At 42.6% G+C, this 24,301-nt stretch overlaps 1 protein-coding gene across 1 annotated transcript in view; it reads right to left on the reverse strand.

Annotated features, from left to right (window-relative positions):
* The window catches only part of LOC144769149 (uncharacterized), a 1,798,260-nt gene that overhangs the window by 1,506,399 nt on the left and 267,560 nt on the right, over window positions 1–24,301 (reverse strand). The gene's annotated exons all lie outside the window — the stretch shown is intronic.

Below are 24,301 nucleotides of genomic sequence, written 5' to 3' on the forward strand. Positions count from 1 at the left end.
TGTGTGAGAATGGATAGGGAAAGAGTGGCAGAACTCCCTTCGGTGTCTGGAAAGGGGGGAGTCGACCACACACCCAACAATTAGTGGCATTGCTGGTCTGGTGTGAATAATGTAACATACGGATAAATGTGTTATTACGCATAGCGAGGCGGTATGCATATTCGTGAGGAGGCAGATCACTAAACGTGTGCTCTACTGTAGCATGAGCAGACATATTTACATGAGGAACTGAAAAACACAGAAAAAGTGCGTAACTAGTGCAGGAAATCATTATGCTGATGAATAATACGAAACTCAGAAAAACGATACATTTGATTGAGCTTTGACTGAGTCTCTCACTATGGGGGTCTATTTTATACATGTCAGAAACAGTCTAACCGTTTCACCTAGGGGAGGACTTATACAATCAAACTGGCTGACTTATTAGACCTGAGCTTTAACTTATACTCCTGTTGCGGAGTTTTATCTAACAAGGGAGGGGTTGTAATAATGTCTTGTGCGGGACAGTCCTTTAAAACAATGTTCCGGCAATCCTTCGAATCCTGGGAAATGTTCTTGGAAATGTTTTTGAAGACTGGTTTCGATCCTTTGAAAAGTTTTACATGAGAAAGGTGGACCCACCCCTTCCTGCCTTCCAACTTGACGGCAGTTCGGGTGGTCAAGAGGACCTGACGTGGCTCTTTCCAACGTGGTTCCAGCGGACTTGATCTGTCGAAATTTCTGATCATCACAAGGGAGCCTGGAACGATCTCGTGCGGTGCCACCTCGGTATTGTCTGGAAATGCGGCGGCAACCTGTGAACGACATGAGTTGAGGGCAGACATCAAGGAGGCTAGGTAATCTGTCAGCATATTACATGAAACATCGGTAATACTTCGGGGTCTAGGAGTACCCCACATATTAGGGGGGCGGCCGAAAACGACCTCATACGGGGACAGACCTGCTCTGGAATGTGCGACCATACGCATGTAAAACAGAGCGACTGGCAAAGCTACTAGCCAGTCCACACCCTTGTCTTTACAGACTTTTGCTATACGGATTTTCAGAGTCTGATTATGCCTTTCGACTAGTCCAGCTGCTTCTGGGTGGCGTACACAATGGAACTTCCACTGGTACCCTAACAAAAGGGAAACGTGTTTCATGAGTTCAGATGAGAATGGCTGGCCGTTATCAGAATATACGACTCTAGGGAGTCCATATCTAGGGAAGAATTCACGAACCAACTGCTTGGCAGTGGTCGCGGCTGTGTAATCTGGGACTGGATATGCTTCTGTCCATCTGGACAAGGCGCATACAACTACAAGGACATACTTGAAACCTCGACATCGCTCCATTTGAATATAATCCATCTGGAGGACCTCAAAAGGGTGGTCAGGGGGCTGGAAACCACCTTGTTCCACCGGGACACTTTTACCTGGATTAAACTGACAACATATCATACAGGTACGGACTTTCTGCTTGGCTGCAGCTCGTAAATGCTTGTTGAACCAAATGGTCTGGATACTGTCTAACATAGCTTTTTCTCCTAAATGTGCTGGACTATGTGCGGTATTGATAATGACTTGAACCATAGAATCGGGGAGAAACCATGTGGCTCTACCCTTCGTTAACCATCCTTGATCTGTCTGGACCCCTCCTTGTACAGACCATTTCTTGATTTCATCGGGAGTAGCATGTGACTGGATATCTATGACATCTTGAGTAGGGTCCTTAACTGTCATGCATGTAATCGGATCTGGAGTATGTGTCTGTGTCTGATTAACTGGAATGTCTGGAGTCTGTGCTGTAAGCTTGGCTGTGCGGTCTGCTAAATCATTACCTTGGGAAATAATGTCAGTGACTTTCGTATGTGCTTTGCACTTCATGATAGCAATAGATGTCGGTAAATGTATGGCATCTAACAGGGCTTGAATAAGGAGACCATGCTGAATCTTGGTTCCATGAGAAGTCATAAAACCTCTCTCCTGCCAGAGCACTCCGAAGTCGTGTACAACTCCGAATGCGTAACGTGAATCTGTGTAAACATTAACCTTCAGGTTCTTGGCATGTATACAGGCTTGTGTCAGAGCAACTAGCTCTGCTGCTTGAGCGGACAGGGTATCAATACGGTGTGTTTCAATAACTTCAGTGTCAGTAGTCACTGCATACGCGGCGACTAGTTCTCCTGTACTAGTTCTCATACATGAACCATCCACATAAAGTGTCAGGTCAGGATCTGGTAACGGAATGTCTGTCAGGTCTTGTCTTGGCTTTGTCGTAATGTTAACTACTTCCACACAATCATGTGTGTCTGGATTTGAACTAACTGATGGTAACAGTGTAGCAGGATTCAGGACGTTGCAGCGTCTAATTTCTATGTGCGGCTGGAACAGTGTCAATTCATAACCTGTTAAACGTGCAATTGTCAAGTGCTGAGTTTGTGTTCGGTTTAAAAGAACTTCTACTGAATGTGGAACTTGTACTGTCAGGGAATGTCCTAAAACTATAGAATCACTTTGTCTGATAGCTAGTGCTGTGGCTGCAACTGACTTGAGGCACGCAGGCAACGCCTGGGCGACTGGATCTAATGTGCTCGAAAAATAAGCACAGGGCTTGTATTGACCTGCTTGATCTTGTGTGAGAACAGATAATGCTGTACCTTTGCGTTCTGTAACGAAAAGTGTAAAAGGCTTACTGTAGTTCGGTGTAGCTAGAACTGGAGCTTGACATAGGGCTTTCTTTAACTCGTTGAAACTAAGTGTATGGTCAGATGTCCAAGGGAGGACAGTCGATACGGCTGCCTCCTGTGTCGTTAACTGTATCAGTGGCTTGGCTAGGAATGCATACTGGGGAATCCATTGTCTACAATAAGAAGTAAGGCCGATAAAAGCACGTACCTCCTTCTGGGTTCTGGGCTGGGGAAGACTCGCTATTAACTGGATACGGTCGGGTGTCAACTGCCTACCCCTCTTGGACAGCAAGTGTCCTAAGTATACCACTTGCTGGACACAGAATTGAAGCTTCGAAGGTGACACCTTGTGCCCCATCTCGGCTAGAAAATACAGAACTGTAAGTGATGCTCGCTCGCAAGCACGTTCAGAACGGGCTGTGATCAGTAGATCATCGACATACTGGAGCAGGGCAGTGTCAGTTGGCATGTGAATGTTGTCTAGTTGTCTCTTGAGTGCTTGACTGTAAATACTAGGGCTTTCTGTGAAACCTTGAGGAGCGCGTGTAAACATATAGCTCCTTCCATTTAAACAGAATCCGAAAAGAAACTGGCTGTCTGGATGAATTGGAACACTAAAAAATGCATTCTTGAGGTCAATAACAGTGAAAAACATGGCTTCGGAATCAATGGCTGTTAACAGGGAAGAAATGTCTGGGACAACTGGGTACTGAGGAATAATACATTTATTAAGCTCTCGTAAATCAATCACTAATCGATATACTGGGGGTGCATTTGGATCAGTACGTTTCATGACTGGAATGATCGGAGAATTGCATACATTGGAGTCAGTTTCTACAACTACTCCTTGAGCCATGAGCTCGTCAATAATTTTGGATAAGGCTGCTACAGCCTCAGGTGGCAATCTGTACTGTCTGATTCGTGGTAACACTACACCTGGCTTGAGAGTCACACGATAGGGTGTGATTTGCATGTAACCTACATCAGTTGGACCTTGCGCCCATAAATGCTGCGGAACATTAGACAATCTTGAATCAAAATCTCGTAATACATAGTGACCCTTGAAGTCACGTAGGAACAGACGTATTCCCTCTGGGGAACAGCAAATAACTGCACCTAATTCTTTCAGTGTCTTAATACCTAATAGATTTTCTGGACATGACTTAGTAAGTAACAGATCAGTAGTACGGGACAATGGACCTACTTCTAGAGTAACTGGCTTAGATATCTCATTAACTATGGGTTTTCCTGAAAATCCAAGGGAAACATTTCTTGAGCCTGAGAGCGGAGCCCCTGGAACTTCGGCGTGACTAATTGTGGTCCTACTTGCCCCTGTATCGATCAAAAACTTTCTGTCTTTCCCTAATACTTGACTATGAACATAGGGACCTTCTTGGTCTACAGGTATCTCGATGAGAGGCAAGCCTACCTCCCTCTCTAGGCTGTTTCATGAATATGACTGGTACTCTGGATACTCGGACTGTGCATACTGGTACATCTGCGATGTAACGTGCTGTGTTGCAGCAATAGGCTGCGGTACTGTAACTGTCTGTGGTGCATTCTGTGACTGAGGAGTCTGTGAAACTTGTTCTTGTCTCGGCGGACGTGGTCTTTCTTTAGTCTTACCAGTAGCTATGTTGTGTTTCAGAACTGCACACTCGTTTATAAAATGACCTGGCTGTTTACAATAATTGCAGTTCCCTTTAACGGGAGCTGCAGGATGACTGGCTTGATTCGGACCTCTCTTCTGACTGTCTTGAGGAATAGACTGTGCAACTAGCACTTTCATTTTCGTGTCTTTCATACGTTTTCTTTCGTGTTCTTGCTCTTCTCTAATTCTGTTCTGGTGATACTGGAGCATCTGGAGCATCTGGGACGGAGTATTTGCTTGCCAGGTGCTTTCGACTTTCAAAACTCGGTTTTTAATTTGTGGACTTGAATTCTCGACTAATTTGGTAACGAAAAGATGAGGGTATGACTCACTACTTGTCTTGAGACCACTGTTAATACTGAAACATTTCTCAAATCTAGAATAAAAATCACTAATGTCTTCATCTTGTTTCTGTTTACAGGCTGAGATTGCATCCCAGTCTTCTTTCCTGGTTGTCAATAATCTGGGTAAAACTTGAATCAATAATTCTGGTAATTCTTTACATTTATCTCCAAGACCGGTACCTGGTACTCGTGCCTTGTCTTCAGCTTCTAGAGCTGTCCAATCGATCTTTTTCTCTCCCACCTCCCATTCTTTTTCCTTTAACTTTTCATACACCCCTGCGGGTAGCAGGACCTTTAACATTTTAATGATATCTGGGTAAGTGTATTCTCCCATACGGAGCATGTCTTTTAATTCTCTATGGAACCTCCCTCTCTAGGCTGTTTCATGAATATGACTGGTACTCTGGATACTCGGACTGTGCATACTGGTACATCTGCGATGTAACGTGCTGTGTTGCAGCAATAGGCTGCGGTACTGTAACTGTCTGTGGTGCATTCTGTGACTGAGGAGTCTGTGAAACTTGTTCTTGTCTCGGCGGACGTGGTCTTTCTTTAGTCTTACCAGTAGCTATGTTGTGTTTCAGAACTGCACACTCGTTTATAAAATGACCTGGCTGTTTACAATAATTGCAGTTCCCTTTAACGGGAGCTGCAGGATGACTGGCTTGATTCGGACCTCTCTTCTGACTGTCTTGAGGAATAGACTGTGCAACTAGCACTTTCATTTTTGTGTCTTTCATACGTTTTCTTTCGTGTTCTTGCTCTTCTCTAATTCTGTTCTGGTGATACTGGAGCATCTGGAGCATCTGGGACGGAGTATTTGCTTGCCAGGTGCTTTCGACTTTCAAAACTCGGTTTTTAATTTGTGGACTTGAATTCTCGACTAATTTGGTAACGAAAAGATGAGGGTATGACTCACTACTTGTCTTGAGACCACTGTTAATACTGAAACATTTCTCAAATCTAGAATAAAAATCACTAATGTCTTCATCTTGTTTCTGTTTACAGGCTGAGATTGCATCCCAGTCTTCTTTCCTGGTTGTCAATAATCTGGGTAAAACTTGAATCAATAATTCTGGTAATTCTTTACATTTATCTCCAAGACCGGTACCTGGTACTCGTGCCTTGTCTTCAGCTTCTAGAGCTGTCCAATCGATCTTTTTCTCTCCCACCTCCCATTCTTTTTCCTTTAACTTTTCATACACCCCTGCGGGTAGCAGGACCTTTAACATTTTAATGATATCTGGGTAAGTGTATTCTCCCATACGGAGCATGTCTTTTAATTCTCTATGGAACCCCGCTGGATCTTTGTCATGACAGGGAATTAATTTCTTCATTTCAAGAAGTTCCATCTTTGATATTGGAGTGTATACAAACACTCGTTGCATTACGCCACCCGCCCCTTGGACTGGGTGGACTTCTCGTAGCGGATTCTGTCTGTCTATGTAGAATGGTTTACTTTCTGGGGGTGAGACATGAACAAAATGCGGGTTCAGGAACGTTCTATACTTGTGGCGCTGTTCTAGAATGACACTAATTAAATCGGTACCTAGACCTCTCCATCTGTACTGGAGTAACTCGTTCAGGATATCATGTAACAGGCCTGGATCAGAATGTTGACCCTCATACTGAGTAATGAGGTGCTGGATCATATACATACCCACCAGTCGTTGCTCGGCTGGGGGCAGTTTCAGAAACATTTGTGCCACTATTTCGTCTGGAAAAGTGGTAGAATCAGTAATCCATCGGACTGCTGATCGGGCTAGTTCTTGTTCATGCATAGTACTTAGTTCACTGTAACCGACTCGTGATTTCAGGATGTGATCGGTAGCTTGAAATACTTGTTCTAGGGAACCTTGTTCTGGTGCTAGATGATGAAAAATAGACTTAGGTTCTGGACGTAAATGGCGATCTGGAAATCTGGATTTTCCTACATACGCTATTCTGGCGGGATTCTCGTCTTCCTCTTCAGGATCAGAGATACTTTCTTTCTCGCTTACTTGTGCTGCTTTACGCTGTTCGTGTAACCTTATTATTTCTTTACGAATTTTCTTGTACATACTTTCCATGGCACTAATGGTCTTGTGCTTACCCTCGGCTATATTATCACTCCACCTTGTTAGGATTCTCATTTCGGCGGGATCTTTAGACGGGTAATCTTGTTCTCTTATTAAACAATTGATCAGGAACTTTAATATCATGAGCTGAATCTCGGCTTTCCTTTGAGACATAATCTCGCCAATACTTTCTGGATCATCCCCTGTACGGATGAAACGATATATTCTGTCTAGATCTTCTTTCATATTTGGCAAGGTGACTAGATACTCGGTCACCCGTCTTACGCGTACGGAATATAAAACCATATTATACTCGCCTGGGACTGTGTCATAGACACATTCGGCAAGGGCTTGTCTGATTTCTGTAACAGACTTATTACTTTTAGGAGTACGCTGTGATGCTTGAGCATGTAATTCGAGTGCTGATAAACGTTTGTGTGGCGGCGGGGTTTGAGGAGGACCTCCCCCTGCGGCCCCTATACTAGAATCGTCGACTGACATTCTTCGTGCTTGCAGGGTCGGTAATTGTAACGTGGGCTGAACTTGTATGGCAGGCTGACCCGGGGGTACCGTAACAGGTACTCCGGTGTTTGGAGGAACGGGAAGTGCCTGATTTACAGGGACAGGTGGAGCGCGAACTGGATTTGCATATTCTGGAACTGTGTCGTCCAAATAGGACGAAATAAAAATATCAGCTGCGGTCGGTTTGTGACGTAGCTTGGTCGGAACTAATGGTGGCGGGAAATTACTGGGTGCCTCTGGGGTCGCTTTTGGCAAACCTTCGGCAAGGAGAGGATACATACCCTTAATAAGGGCATGCCTCTGTCTGTCTGACTGTTCGACTTTGACTTGTTCACCTATCTCGATTAATTCTCTTTCTTGGGCTCGTTCTTGGGATTCTCTACTTAACTCTGACTTTCTGACTTCCTTTTCCGTTCTTCTATGCGCTTCCTTACGCCATAACTCGATGGCATCTTTCTGTGACTGTCTGGCTTTCTTTTTCCATAATGCTTCTTCTACTCGCATGATACATTCGGCATCCCATGTACCCGATACGGGCCATCTATACTTTTCTTCTAACTGTTTGGTATACTCTACCCATAAATCTAGATACAATATGGCGCTTATGCCATGTTTCTGATACATAAAGTGACCTGGACTGTCCCTAGGCGGAACAGGAACTGCTGCTTCCAGCAGACCCTTTCTAGTTCTTAACTGACGTAACTTGGAAAAGAGCGGCATTCTAAACTTGAATCGGAACACAATACAATACACGAAAAACAATAACAATTGGGAAAACAATTCAGGCATACCACAACGTTGAAAATACATTAAACAACATTATAAATAACAGTTCGAACAGAATACTACCTGAAAATACTGAAAACAGAAACAGAACAGAATTCTCGAGAACGGAACAGACTAGAGTTACTGGATGCACTGCTGTAACAGTACGGAACATACCGGTCCCATAAAGGAACGCATCAAGACCCGTATCCACCTAGGTGAACACTTCGTTTGTGGGCTTGGGTACCACCAACCCACGGACCAGGAGTCAATTTAGACTGACCCTGTCTAGACACTACCCCAGCAATGGTACTCACCGGGCAGCACGGAACGGAAGGCCTCGAACGGGACTGGACTACGACGGACTTCGGACTTCGGACTTCAGTTACGGGTGGGCCTCCGGATACCTCGGACCTTGGACTCTCGGCTTGGGCTCTGGTCGGGACTCGCCGCGTTCCTCCACCGTCTCGTTCGGATGCTGGACCGCCTCCTCCGTCTCCTCCGTGGGCCTGAGGGATACTTTGAAGCAGAAATATCTGCACTTGGCCAGTATGGTTCCGTCACGACTGCAGAGGGTCAGGGGGTCGGCGTGGCTTCACCGACGCGTGGGGAAAGGGCAAGTCCCTGTTCGGGCGCCATTATGTGGTAAATAAATAAATAATACCCTATTTTTGACTAGACTTATAGCATAACAGATAGCTCAATAAATAAGAGTCAAGATTCGAGGTAGTAGGAGTTTCTGCAGGTTTATTACAGCATAAGGACAGGATCAGGACAACCTGCATAGGAACAGAATGACAGGGCCCAGCAGGACAACTGGGGCCCAGCAGGGGAAAAGAGGCCCAGCAGCTGCTGGGGCTAGGTCTGGGATGAGCGCGCTAACATTTAATAACAAAACATTGACTTATATACATAGCGCAAACACATAGCATTACATTGCAGTGGGCGTAACAGTAGGTGGAGTAGAAGGCGTGACGCGTAGCAGTCGCGAGAGATAACAGTAAAAAGAGGTGTAACTGGGCGTATACATAGACATGTGGTGCAAACGTAACAGAATATGTCATGAATGGGCGGAAACTTTGGAGGGGGCTACCTAAGGAGCCGGGACCTCTAACCTAATGGTGCGCGAAAACTGGCAATGACGTGTTACTAGGAGAAGCTGGGGGCTACGAACTCTGTGCTAGGAGCAGAGACTAAAGTCTGGAGGGTCGGAGCGACATGTACCTAAACCCTATCTGGTATCTACTGTTTAGGGAACATGTTGATATAAACTAGAAGTCATGAGGGGAAAAGCTAACTTGATTCTAAGACTGGACCATGCATTATTCTACATGTAGTGCGTGATGAAGAATACTAAATGACCATTAAATACAGTATTTCTCTAACATGGAGACGAGAAGGCTAGACAATGACGGAAACTATTGATGCAGTTCAGTAGCTTAGGAATGCAGAGGAGGAGGACTGAACTGATAGCTGGAACTATAACATACTTTTGGCAGACTCAGAGGCAGAGCCGGGGTGCACCGGGCACTGCAAGGCAGGAAGTAAGTGAAGGGTCGAGGATACAGGTGGGGGCTGTATCGCTCCTCAGCGAGGCTTTCAGGAGACAGGAGCTGAATCTGTGGTCCGGGCCCTTTTGAGGCCTGGAAACGGGGACTTTATAATTGAATAACGTGCACACTGAGAAACGTGGCAACATTACTTACATAGGCCTGATATTCGTAGTATTCACGAGGACTGGAAACTAGCATACTAGAGGTGGACACAACTGTAATTGCGTCTTTAATCAGAAATGGGGAATAACATATGCATATTGATCATGCACATATAACATATGATGGATGAGGCGTAGGGACACAGAACATGGCAAAATTTACTTTTCCACCAGAGACCTCAGAGAACAGAGACCTCAGAGAACACGACTGACTTTCAATCATCAGACTGAGGATATCCCTGTGGCCATATGGCCAAGAAATCACAGTTTATGTTGTAATCAAAAATACGATCATGACTTCACACTCTACTGATACTTACTGGGTTATGGGAGGCTATTTGTGTCGGCATTGGGCTTTCTGCTGATTATGTGTTAATATATATGCTAACACTTATCACACGCACTTTGGGGGTTGCCACCGGGGTTGACGATACCGTATGTTTTTATTACAAGAAAAATAATAAAAATGGTGTGAAATAAATATTGCACAACCATTTCCCAGTTATCAGAGAAAACTGCAAAAAAAGATCTGTTGCTAATTAAACAACAACACCCAATGTATGAAATTAAGTATACTGTATATGTCCTGTGCATGCAGCATTCATATTAGTTTAATCTTTCATATTTAAGAAGTGTGTTATGCAATGTTCCCTCTAATTTTTTTCCTCTGTGAGCGGCAGTGTAAGGTCTATGTGTGCTACAACCAAGGCTGTGTGCACCAGTAAGCATGCAGGCGTGTGGGTGCAGCACTTAATATCACTCCAAACTTTTGCTTAAAAAAGTGAAAAGACGATGTGTTTCCACACATACAGATCCATGTGAACGGTGTTAAGGCAGGTTTAAAACCGTCCCACATAGCAATTTGAAACCTTAGCAGGTATGTTTCTGCATTCCTTTTCTTAATAGAGCTGGGCTGCGGGGTGATTGTGTGCAATTGTTCAAGTTTTCATAATGATTTCAGCTCATGATGGGCGCTGCGATTAACATGAAATCTTTAACCAATGCTCTCTTTGAGCAGGAAAAATAAAATGATAATAACGTTATTATAATTTTACTTTTCGCAGTTTCAGGGCTGGGTTGGGGTAGGGCCGCATCAGGCTTTCGACTAACACATTTTATTGCTAGTGTCCGCATCACCGCATTAAAATGCATTAGTCTCGTATTCTAGCGCCCCTCTGACAATACTGTAATAGAGGCACACTGCCAATGAGGCAGCACCAGCACGCTAAAATTGCTAAGATTCCGTTACCCATCTTGTTTATTTTAAACATGTGCCCCAAGATGGCAGAAATAGCCAAGGCCCACAGATAAGTTTCGGCGTTCGTGGCAGGGCGGGTAGAGAAGGAAAAGGACTCTGTCTCTTCCTTCTTGCCCAGAGAAGACAAGGACAGTGTCCACTTCTGATATTCGAATAATTCATGTAAAAGCGTCAAGGTAACCATGTTGTTCCTGCTTACATTTCACCTGCTTTACTTAAACTTGCATTTCCATGATTTTGTAACTTCTTTTTTTAGGCAGCATATTACTCTTGTCTAATGCGTAATTTGAATTGTGTCGCATCCAGGAGTTTATAGCGGGCAACAAATGGGTTGTAGCTGAAGGCAGTGCAAGTTTCTATCAATGGGGCAGTATGATGTTCAGTGGAGGAGAGGATGTGGCACTATGGTCAGAGCTGCCGAATTTGGAACTGGGGAACCAGGTCCAGCCTTCAAGACCAGTCCACCAGACCACTCTCCTGAGGGAGCACATTCCCTTGCTAGACCTTAGAAGCCCTGGTGCCTTTGTACCATCATGTGTACTCTAACGGTGGCAACTGTGGGTTAACCTTAAAGGCCTGTCAACCACAATCCATACCGAAGTTCACCTCCAGTCTTGCGGGCAGGCCTATGAAGCAGCACACCCTAGCGCGACAGTCACTGAGGAAACAGGACCCTTGAATAAGGTGGCTCTAGGGCAGTGCGATCGCATCAGGTGCTGACTACAGGTGGAGTGTTATGCTTGCAAGTATATTATGTTTCTAAAAGCACTTGCTGCTTTCTTCCTGGCCTCCAGCAATTTTAGGCAACAAAAATGCCATGATAACTCTGGTGATTAATCTTCTTCCTGAGAGAGATGGTGTGTCAAGTGGAAGGTTTGACTCAAGGGAAGGTAGCGCAGAGGGCTAATTTGCCTGCTGGAAAGAAAATGTACCATCCAGATCACAAAGTGCACATGATGTGGATCACTGACAGAATATCGAGGAGCAAAATATCGACCTGCCAAAATATCGGGGAGAAAATATAGAATGCCAGAATATAGAATTCCTATCTACAAACAGGTAAGTACAAAAATATTGAATCCAAAATATCGTTGTAAAAAATATAGACAGTCAAAATATGGAATTTATTAAATGTCTTAAAAGTAATTTAAAATGAATAAAATAATAAATATAATTAATTTAAACATACTTAAAATACTTAAATAAACTTAAAATTAATAAATAATTAATGTAACTTAAAAAATATATATAATAATAATTTTAATACATATATATATATATACATATTATTAACAAAACATATACAGTATTCTTACCGTAGGATAGCGAGAGGGTTAAATTTACTATTACCACTCCAGAGAGTGCAACAGTAGAGAAAACTTTGGATAGCGTAGGGGTAAAAATGACTATTCCCACTCCAGAGAGTGCAACAGTAGGGAAAGTATTGGATAGTGTAGAGGTAAAAATTACTATTCCCACTCCAGAGAGTGCAACAGTATGGAAAGCATTGGATAGCGTAGGGGTAAAAATTACTATTCCCACTCCTGAGAGTGCAACAGTAGGGAAAGCGTTGGATAGCGGGAGATAAAAATTTACTATTCCCACTCCAGTGAGTGCAACAGTAGGGAAAGCATTGGATAGCGGGAGGGTAAAAATTACTATTCCCACTCTAGAGAGTGCAACAGTAGGGAAAGCATTAGATAGCGTAGAGTTAAAAATTACTATTCCCACTCCAGAGAGTGGAACAGTAGGGAAAGCGTTGGATAGCGTAGGGGTAAAAATTACTATTCCCACTCTAGTGAGTGCAACAGTAGGGAAAGCATTGGATAGCGGGAGGGTAAACATTACTATTCCCCCTCCAATGAGTGCAACAGTAGGGAAAGCATTGGATAGCGGGAGAGTAAAAATTACTATTCCCACTCCGGAGATTGCAACAGTAGGGAAAGCGTTGGATAGAGTAGGGGTAGAAATTACTATTCCCACTCCAGTGAGTGCAACAGTAGGGAAAGCGTTGGATAGCGGGAGGGTAAAAATTACTATTCCCACTCCAGAGAGTGCAACAGTAGGGAAAGCGTTGGATAGTGTAGAGGTACAAATTACTATTCCCACTCCAATGAGTGCAACAGTAGGGAAAGCGTTGGATAGCGTAGGGGTAAAAATTATTAATCCCACTCCAATGAGTGCAACAGTAGGGAAAGCGTTGGATAGTGGGAGAGTAAAAATGACTATTCCCACTCCAGAGAGTGCAACAGTAGGGAAAGCGTTGGATAGCGTAGAAGTACAAATTACTATTCCCACTCCAGTGAGTGCAACAGTAGGGAAAGCGTTGGATAGCGTAGGGGTAAAAATTACTATTCCCACTCCAGAGAGTGCAACAGTAGGGAAAGCGTTGGATAGCGTAGGGGTAAAAAATACTATTCTCACTCCAGTGAGTGCAACAGTAGGGAAAGTAAATACTTCATATATGAATAAAATTAAATTAAAAATTAATACCAATTACAAATAATATAAAATAATTAACAATTTTATATAATATATTAATTAATCAATTAAAATTACAAAATGTAATTATTAAAAAAAATGACCTACTAATACAAAATATTTACCAATTAATACTAAATTAATTAACAATTAATACATAATTAAATATTACAACAAAAATAAGCAATACATAAATTTAAAAATTTAATTATTTATAATTTAATTACTTCCCACACTATTCCCCTATAAACGCACAACCCACTACTGAAAATAAATTAATAAAATTAACATAATTATCAATTAATCAATTAATTAAAACTAATGACCAATTATATTTTAATTAATTACCAATTAATAATTAATTACCAATTAATTCAAAATAAATACCAATAAATAAATTAAAATATTTAATTAATTATATTAAAATTACTTCCGACCCTATTTTCCTATAAACCCACAACAGAAAATACATTAATTTAATTAACATAATTATCAATTAATCAATTAAGTAAAACTAATTACCAATTATATTTTAATTAATTACCAATTAATAATTAATTACCAATTAATTCAACATAAATATCAATAAATAAATTAACGTATTTAATTAATTATATTTAAATTACTTCCCACCCTATTCCCCTATAAACCCACAACCCGCTACTGAAAATACATTAATTTAATTAACATAATTATCAATTAATCTATTAAATAAAATTAATTACAATTATATTTTAATTAATTACCAATTAATAATTAATTACCAATTAATTCAACATACATATCAATAAATAAATTAACGTATTTAATTAATTATATTTAAATTACTTCCCACTCTATTCCCCTATAAACCCACAACCCGCTACAGAAAATACATTAATTTAATTAACATAATTATCAATTAATCTATTAATTAAAATTAATTACCAATTATATTTTAATTAATTACCAATTAATAATTAATTACCAATTAATTCAACATAAATACCAATAAATAAATTAACATATTTAATTAATTATGTTTAAATTACTTCCCACCCTATTCCCCTATAAACCCACAACCCGCTACAGAATTATATTACGCAACAATTAAATACAATTAAATTAATTAATTAAAATGAATTATAAAATAAATATACACTTTTCACACATATAGTAACATAAAAAAACTTCAAAAAATTGATATTAACTTACTTACCTCAAATTCGATATTTTTGTTGTCTATATTCTATCCATTCGATATTTTGTCCATTCTATATTTTGGATTCGATATTAATGCTATTCTATTCGATATTTTGCTATTCTATTCAATATTTTTGTAGTCTTTATTGTGTCCATTCGATATTGTGTCCATTCTATATTTTTGGCTTGATATTTTGTCCATTCGATATGTTTTTATTCGATATTATGACTGTATACCCCATAATGTAAATGGGTCAGTGGGTTACTGCTTTCATCAGTGAGATCATTTTGGTACTTACAGTTTAAGAATAAAAATCCTAACATAGAACAGTGAACTATTAACTGTCATCTAAGAGCTGCGTGTTTTTTCCCCAGTCTGATTATCCTAATGTTTCAAAAAGGGTTAATTTGAATAGAAATCAATTCTGGTTATTAAAGAGAACCCCTAATCATCACTATTAAACTATACTGCCTACTCGTATGGATGTCATGTGACTCCTACACCTTGTAGTCCTTTGTCTTATGTAACATTTCCTATACAGAGATTTACACACATATGATTAATATTGTCTCTATGTAATGAGTGTGATGTAAAGTGCTCTGACACCCTACACTGGTATCATTGGTGCTGTAAATCAAGTTAAATTCATCTGAGCAAGAGTATTGTTATGGAGACCTGAGGGGCACTGTTAAAGGGTGGTAGTGAAGCAATCAGTGGCGGAAGAAGTCATTGGGGGGGCACCAACAAACAATGTTGCACAGGGCTCCACCAGTGCAAAATCTGGTCCTGCCCTTGAGGCCAGGCCTACTCACCCATTGGTCCCTCCGTTGGCCTTATTTCAGCAGTAATAGCTGTAACTCACCAGGGGTCAGCAATGCCGGATTTGCAAGCACAACAAACTAAGTTCACAAACATCACTGTCTCTCTGCTTCATGCACAAGCACTTTTAACATATGCTGCCTGCTTTGGGGGCACTGGAATTATGCAGCAATGGAGGAAAACATTATACTACAGTGTTGACTAAATTCTGCAGTAAAAAGAAGGCTGCAGCGTAATGCAGTATATTTTCTGACACTTTATTATTTTTACAGATAGTAACAGTCTCTGGAAAAATGTTGCCTTATTAGAATCAGTGTAACATACAAATCCAGCAGTGACAAAGGTGATCAGACAACCTTTGCAAAGGGCCTTCCATTTCGCAGAAACACTAGTCACATTTTTTTGTAATTTTTGATCCGTTTGCGCTACAAACAATTTTTTAGTTAAAATGATCAAATTATGCAGCATATGATGCATTATGCAGTAAATATTGCAGAACCAAAATTATATAGAAAACATTTGCAAACTAGGATATTTTGCCATTCATGCTTGAACTGCTCTTGTCGAAAAAGGGAGGAGAAGTTCTGATGACAGAAACTGCATGGCTCGGAGACAAATGGTTTGTGCTTCCACTTTTAAGCTTATGTCATCTGGACAGAGACATTTTAAGGAATGGGCAAAGTGGGCTCTGGCCCTCTGAAAGAGCCAGCTCTGTTCTGCAAGGCTTGCCCTGACGACCTTGAATAATTCATTGACGACTTTGAATAATTCAGCGACAGATTGTTTTAAATACTGTTTCTCTTTAATTTAGTTGTGATGTGAGTGGTGCGTGAAAGCCTATTACAAAGATTTTGTAGCAAAATGTTGTGTTTACATAGTGAATAGCGAGTGCTTTATACTCTCCCTTCATTGGTGCAACATGCATGTAAGAGCTGGATTTCATATTAGAACGTGAGGAACATTTTTTCATTTGGCATACCTAGCGTGCAGGGAGAGCTGCTGGTTTCCCCCAACAGACAGTGGGGGTCCAGTGCTACTGATCACATAAGTTCGTGGAAATCCTCAAGTAGCGTGTGCTGAGGACTGTGGCCTCAAAGCTTGGTGGTTGCAGTTGCGCTGGGTCTCTGATGAGCAGGAGCCGAACCAGCAACAGTTTCCTAGGAATCCCCTCTGTGTCCTATCCCCTTCCCCCGCCCCCTCAGCAAAGAGGAGGCGACAGACCGTGTCGGCAGGAGCGAGGTGCCTTTCCATGAAATCCTCTTCTGGCCAGTAATTGTAACGACCCTCGGAAGCGCCCCCTCAGCGCTATCCCCCTCCATGAAGGGAGAGGCAGAGAGCCTTGGACCGAAGGGCAGTGCTGTTTCACCCAGCTGGGGCCTGATGGGCCCGGAGGGCTTCAGACTCATTCAAATGTAGGGTGCGGCATTCTACTGTTGGCAGCTGCACTGCACGCTGGTGGGAATCTGCGTTGGGGCACCAAGCGGATGGGGGGGTCCCAGCGTGGTCTCTCCCAGATCAGTGCTGTTCCCCCCAGGAGTTCAGAGGCTGGATGTGGGGGCCCTGTTGTTGTGATCCCCTTCTTGGGGGCATTTGTTTGCCCATGATAGCACTGCCAGGGGTAGTCCTTGATGGAGGCCCCCAGTGGTGGCTGGTGTACTTTGAAAGTGGTAGGACGTAAAACTAAACCCCCTCATACTCATGGACCCTGGTGCCTCCGAATCCTTTTACACCAGTGATAGTAGACATGCCCTACTACTGCTGTGTTCTTGTTTAATATTTTGGAGTGCTCATTTACCATGCTTACCAAGTGATTTCTGGCCATCAAAATCCATTCCCAAGTTCACCCCCTTTACCTCACCTACTCTCCAAACCCCACAGTCTCCCTGCTCTCTCCTATCCTCGTATTACAACCTTCCCCAGCCTCACAGACCCTTCCACTTCTTCTCTTCCTCACATACTCTTTCTCTCTCTCCATCCTAAAAGTCCCTATTGCTCCCTCTTCGCCGCACGCACTGTGTCACCACAGTCCCCATCACTACTTCTCTCCCATCCCCACAGACTCCATCTTTCGGTCTACCATTTACTTAGATCCTTTCACACTCTCCAACTCTCAAAGGCATATAAAGCATGCACCATTTACGCACATGCCCTTCCATTTCACTCATGATCTTATCTTTCTCCCATTTACACCCTTCCCGTTCTCCATTTACAGTTACTATTTGCACCCCCTGCTCTGGAAGGAAAAGAGGTGCACTTGGGGCAGTTGTAAGCTAGAGTTATAATGGATAGCGGACACGGGTTTGACATGGGGCTCTCCTTAGCCCCCTCATTACCTTAAATACTGTGAGAAAGCTCAAGAAAAATATAATTGCAGCACTTCATCTACGAAGTCTAATGTATTCAGTGTCCCAGTTAATAAATGTGGTTCTGCCAAAGACATTTTCAGAGCTGATCCTTCCAGCTATCCTTTGTACAGGGGATGATCGTGGCCTGGGCTGGTAGATCAATGTTTTGGAGTATAGGTGCTGAATGGGTCATAATGGCACAGAGCTGATTACTGGGTCTGTGTCTCTTGGGCACTGTACATAGTGGCGCTCTGTAAAGATGATCGCTCTTTCAAGGTTTCTTTCTTTAGGGTGCTGGTTGCTTTTATTGCCCTGTAGGGTCATTTCTGCGCCCTGCTGATTTATCATTTAGCTTGTTATGTCACCACATCTACCTACCCTGCCGTTTTCTCCTGAACCTCTATCCATCACTGCTTTTTGCCTCATATCTGTCTCCCCATCCTCTACATGCCTTGCGGGTCTGCCTTTTCTGAATACCCGGTGCCATTCATCATCTTCTTTCTCCCTCTCACAGTGCACTTTCTTCCTTCCGCCTTACGGATTCTTCTCTTTTGTTTGGCCGCAGTTCTTCTTCTTTGCCGTTACTGAGCATGGGTCAGTGACACAGTCCTCAGTCAGCGCTGCTATGGGGCCCTCCTCTTACTCTACTCCAACTTGTACAGATGCATCCCCCTTGAGCTCGGCACAAGTGGGTGGTTTGTGTGGGGACCACGTCCTCCTGCCGCTGGGAAATTATCATCTGCCTTTTGGGTTCGGGTCCAGATTTAATCGTAGGCTATTGATAATCACAAGGTTTATAGAGCTCTCTGCTCGGGGTCAGAGGGCAAAGTCTACAGATACATAGTTTAATTGTTTCTTAGACAGTTACGTGGTTTCCCCAGAAAGGCCCCCGGTTATGCACCTTAGCCCTGCAGCGCTAGTGTTAGTTACCTCGCACGTCGCAGCGCCAATCTGAATTCCGAGCACTAAATCCACTACTCTTTCGTGCAGAAAGTGAACATAAAATGAACTAATTTTAACACGCAGATCTTCACAAAGCTCTTCCCAACATACCTGGGGTGTAATACAGAAATGGTCCAGGTAGTGTTTTAAAATTATTTTTAATTGTGTGCCATTTTACACATGTATTTTATTGTGTGTTTGCTGACTTCGCCCTGTGTACGTGCGAGACAAAGCACCGCCCCCTGTCAGCGAGTAGTGAAGTTGACAAATTACCATTTAATAGGTAATAAATAGGAGCACCGAGGTACTGGGTACTATCCTTTCTGGGGATTCATGAGTTTGTATGCACTACCTAACTGCTCCCTATTAATGCCCTGACGATTGTGGTGTAAGCTTAGAAACACAGCGTGGGCTTTTAAGTGATTCTAAAAGCTCACGCTGTGTTTGGTGCTGCATTTCTTTTGTTTTCTAAAGCGTGGCTGCGGGCAGATTTGTGCTCCCACAGCCGCACTCTAGAAAACAAAAGACATTTAGCAAGAGGAAGCACTTGCTAAATGCAGCGGCAGTGCAAATGCTTTTGGTGATGTGTGCGCTCCACAGACACAGCAGTGCGCGGTCCGGGGCACGGAGCTGAGCGGGCACGCAGGCGCGCGGCTTCGTGGGAACACAGGTGTTATGCATATTTCATCCTTTCCTTGGAAATGCAGCAACAATTTAGCAGTTTGTTTGTTTTTACAATGGTGCTAAAAGATGGATGCAATCAATATTCATTGCAACAGTTTGCTCTAAATTTTACTAAGCAAGCAGCAACCATGTTACAAAACAGCATTTCATCCACGGTAACAGTGCAACATTTAACCAAATTGGCTTGTTTGTTCCACGAACAAGATGCCAGGTTGAGTAAAATCCTGCTAATGTAAAAGCAAAATAGATACGAGCCAAAAAGCTTGCAAGACAATACATACTACTGAGGTCTCGCACTTCTGGACTAATGGTGGCAATCCTTATTTAGAGATGATGATGCACTTTTAGCTCTTGCTTCTATTTACTGCATGTCCCACACCTCCTTTGGTGGCAGGTCAAGGTTGTTGATAACTTGTACAGGAGCCACGAATGAGAAACCCGGTAGTAGAGTTGTTACTCTTAAATTTATAAAAAAATCCAGTAAGCTAATAAACAACCTGCTTCAGTACCACTCTTCGAAGGGATGCTTGCACCTACGTCAGTCCGATATAGTATCTGTATCTGTCTCCCTCTAAGTCAGAGGTCTTCAAACTTTTTTGCTCTGAGCCCCCCTAAGGAAAATGTTTTGACGTTGGGTCCCCCTTCCAAAACTTTATGTCAAGGCATGGGGGAGCGGGAGTGGTACGGCTGAGCGCAGAGGGCTAGGAGTATGAGATAATTTATGGGGTACTTTTCTGAAGCTCAAATTCTTCACTAAATATGAGCAGTATAAAAGAGCAAATATGTCACACAAAACAAAAGTTGACCAAAAACTCTGCCTAACAGAATTAGGGTGTTGTGAGCCCCTCATTCTCCTGGACCCCAATGCAGATATACCTGTGGGTCTAATGATAGCTGCAGCTCTGAGTAGCAGGCTGCCTCTCTGCCTTTCCCTACCATGCCAGGCCATCCTTCCAGCCCTGACACAGACTCTCTGATTCTTTCAGATAAATGAGCCCCCACATTTTTCGCACACTTTACATCAACTGTTATCTCAGATCTAATGCTAACAAGGCCCCATGCCCCATGCCTCTTTTGCAAAGTAAGACAGTCATCATTCTGATGTGGTGGGCCCCACAACTCCCTGGGATCCAGTGCCACTTTACCAGCTTCACTAAAGATAGCTACAGCCTTGCAAACCAGACAGTCTCATTGGCTCTTTGTTAAAAACATGGGCCTGGATATTGTGTCATACCCCTTCTGCCATCTCTCTGAGGCCCAAGCTAAGCTGTCATCTCTGCTGTCATCTCTGCTTCGACATTGACCTCCCTGGGTCCATTGGTATGAGGCCAAAAATACTGGCACAGGAAGAGTGCACTGGGACCCAATGTAAACAAGGATGGATAGTAAAACAGCCATAATTGGTATTTAGTTGGCCTCTCACACCACTGGGCCTTAATGTCATTGCACCAGCAGGACCAATGATACTTACAGCCCTAGGAAACAGGCTTCATCCTCAGCCCTCTATGCAGAGATATTACTCCTAGGCCTGAGGCTCAGAGTAGACTGTTTGCCCCTTTGTGTAATTAAAAAAAAGGGAACAAAGTCCCACATCTCCCCCTCCCAGTGCTGGGGCTCTGTTCCCTGCGCAACGAGAATTGCCTGGACACTTATACTAGCAGGGAAACTGGGTCACCACTCCGCTCTTTACTACAGTCATAACTAGAGTGCAGTGGCCCTCTCACACTCTTAGTCCCAGTGCACAGGAATTTTGCGATTTTGTGACTTTTTTCGCATAAATTTTGATCTTCCACATTTGCCACATAATCCATCATGTGGTGCATAAGCCACAGATTTTAGAAAAACATTGTTTGTAGTTTATACTTATCAAAAGTTACTAAAATATGGCGACATGTGGTCCCATGCAGTGGCAGGCCCTTGACAGAGGGTAAATTGTCACCTTTCATTTGCTTATTTCTGTATTTGGTTGATAACCAGGCAATAATGAGGTAAAAAAAAATCCCAAACAGTATTACCATGTGAAAAAAGTACAATACAATTAGGTGATAGTGTAAAAATTATGCCACGTTATCCCACATAATTTGTCTTTTCTTTGTGCATAATTTTGTCAACCCTAATTCCAGTGGGTCTGACTAAACCATTCTGCAACAGCCTATATTATATTGGGTGTATTGCAGTTTAAAGTAATGATTTACATATTGACATTCACAGTACTTTCTGTTACAGGCTTGGACCTAGTAGATCTACATATACAAAGCCCCTTTTTCCCACTGCGCCCACCAAAATTAATTTCCGTTACTCTTTAGCCTCATACACAATCATCTGCATTGACTGCATTAACCATGGATTCATAAGTATTTTTTTGAAATTGTTTTTCATTACATTACCTGCAGGTTAAAATAGCACAAAATAGTTCCAGAATATTATGCACCTTTTAATCATGTCTTTGTTCCTGTTATGCACTTCAGCTGCTGGTTGTAAAAGAAGTCATCGACAAACTATGGCTTGCATTCTATTCTCCGAGTCTGCTGCAACCTGCCACTGCCTGAGCCTAAGCATCCCATTGGATAATTGTAGCTGGGGGCTGGCTCATGACAGAGTTGGGGCAAGGAAGCTGCGAGAGCGCATTTGGAACTTGTGATTGGGGGCTCTTGAGGAAGAATCAACTAAAGTAAGTGTGGACTTTCCACTTGCTGCATAGCCAGAGTAGCCAGAGTAGCCTATCCTGCAGCCCTGCATTGCTGCTATCCTCAACGTGCTCAATGCGGCTGTGGACTGACACAACTTTGTGTGCCATGGCGTCATCTGTAGAATCTGCGCTGCACCGCAGCATGGTAATTGCTGAGTGTGCGTGAGTCCAGTAGTCACCACAGCCATACTTACCGGCATTGGCAGCATTACGGCTGGGGATAATGCCTGTGCTGTAGCAGGCAGGGTCACAGCAACCTGAGCAGTGGATGCCGATGCCGTCGCCATCCCTGGACCTACTAATTACAGGCAGTACTAGCAGTGACATCACCTGCTGTGCTCGAGCAGCCGTCTGTTCCGCAATAAACCCAGTCATACCGCACTGATTAAAATATGCAAAAAAAGCATTTTTATTTGTTGTACATTTTGTTTTTGCACTTGGTGTAGGTAAGAAAGTAAAACACGTCATCTTCCACTTCTTTAGGAATGACAACAGGAAAACGCAGAGTTCAAAATTGCGTGGACATGTACAGGCTGACGACAAGGGTCACAGGCAGCAGCAGTGTTATAGATGAGAGAGAGAGCAGGAGTAAAGAGAAGAAGGAAACGCCAGGAGAGGAGAGAGATAAGACATAGCTAAGTAGAAGAAAGGGAGAGCAAATCAGATACAAAAGAGAAAGCAGCCGTGATGTGAAGAAGAGAGCATTAAGAAGAGAGGAGATTGAATGAAATGAAGTAGAGGACAGGACAGAGGAAAAAAAGCAGACAAATGATAAAACGGAGACACAGCTAATCAGTGCTAGAAGAGTGATAGTAAAGAGCCAAGATCGAGGGGAGAGAGAGCAGAGCATGGATAAAAGTGAAGAGGAAAAAGGGAAGGGCTAGAATGAATAGAGGGCAAATTAGAAATACAGGGAATAAGGGGGCACATGCATCATTGGTTTTTGCATTCACAAACGGTGCGAATCGCAAAATTCGGCCGTTTGCGAATGCAAAAACCTTTTTTGGGAGGCATCATTTTTTTTTCATTTTTCTCAATTTAAGAAATCGCAATTTTTTGCGATTTCTTAAATTGTTATAGCATTTAAGAAATCGCAATTTTTGCGATTTCTTAAATGTTATGCATGATTTTTTTTAAATTGCAAATTCGCAATTAGGAAGGGGAAAATTACCATGAAGTTGACCTTCATGGTAATTTGCGAAAAGTTTCAAAAATGCACAAAAGTGCATTTTTGAAACTTATATTTTACACACACACCTGCCCTTGGGACATGTGTGTGAGTAAAATGTACTTACATGACATTTCGGGGTGCAGGGGGGGTCCTTTGGACCCCTCCTGCACCCTTGAAATTGCATTCTCATTTTGCGATTCCTTAATTGCGAATTCGCAAAATGAGAATGCCTTCCCATTGATTCCTATGGGCCTCTAGGCCCATAGGAATCAATGTAATGCGATTTCTTAATTGCGATTCGCAATTAAGGAATCGCAAATAAAGAAAATTAAGGAATTGCAAAAACCTTTGAAATTTCTTGATGCATAGGATTTTGCAATTCCTAAATTGAGATTCCTTAATTTTCGCATTTTAGGAATTGCAAAATCCTACAATGATGCATGTGCCCCTAGGTATCACACCAGGTGTGACAAAGATGATAGAAAACAATTAGAGAGGTGAGAGGATAGACTCTTGGAGCAAAGACTTAGGGGACAGACAACAGATCAAGGTTAGAAGATAGAGAGTGAGCCAGTAAGAGTGTTGAAAGTAGAGCTCACCGGAGGAAGAAGTGAGCTGTGGCCTCCTTGGCAAAATTTTCAACACCTGCACGTCTCTTTTTTACAAATTAAGCACTGCACAAGACCTTACCGAAATCCCTCAGCCCTTACACTCTTTAGAACCCACTGAGTCAATACTTCCCCTTAATCCCTGCTGGAGTCCTTTCTTGCCCTTTTACCTCTATAAAGCCTGGTGGGTTCCTTCTCTTCCATCACTCTCTCCAAACCCTCCTGGAGCTGATATCCAAGAGCCATATTACTTATCTCTGCTTCGTTGACAATGATTTGAACATCTTAACAACTCTCACCATGTAGATATGAAAGTGTTTGTGACTTGTTCGCCCACTTATAAGAGCAGTGCACTTACTCTTCTCTTGTTCGAGCAAATCTAGATGCTTCAATGTAGACA

The sequence above is a fragment of the Lissotriton helveticus genome, chromosome 7 (genome assembly GCF_964261635.1).
Source record: "Lissotriton helveticus chromosome 7, aLisHel1.1, whole genome shotgun sequence".
Taxonomy (NCBI): Eukaryota; Metazoa; Chordata; class Amphibia; order Caudata; family Salamandridae; genus Lissotriton; species Lissotriton helveticus.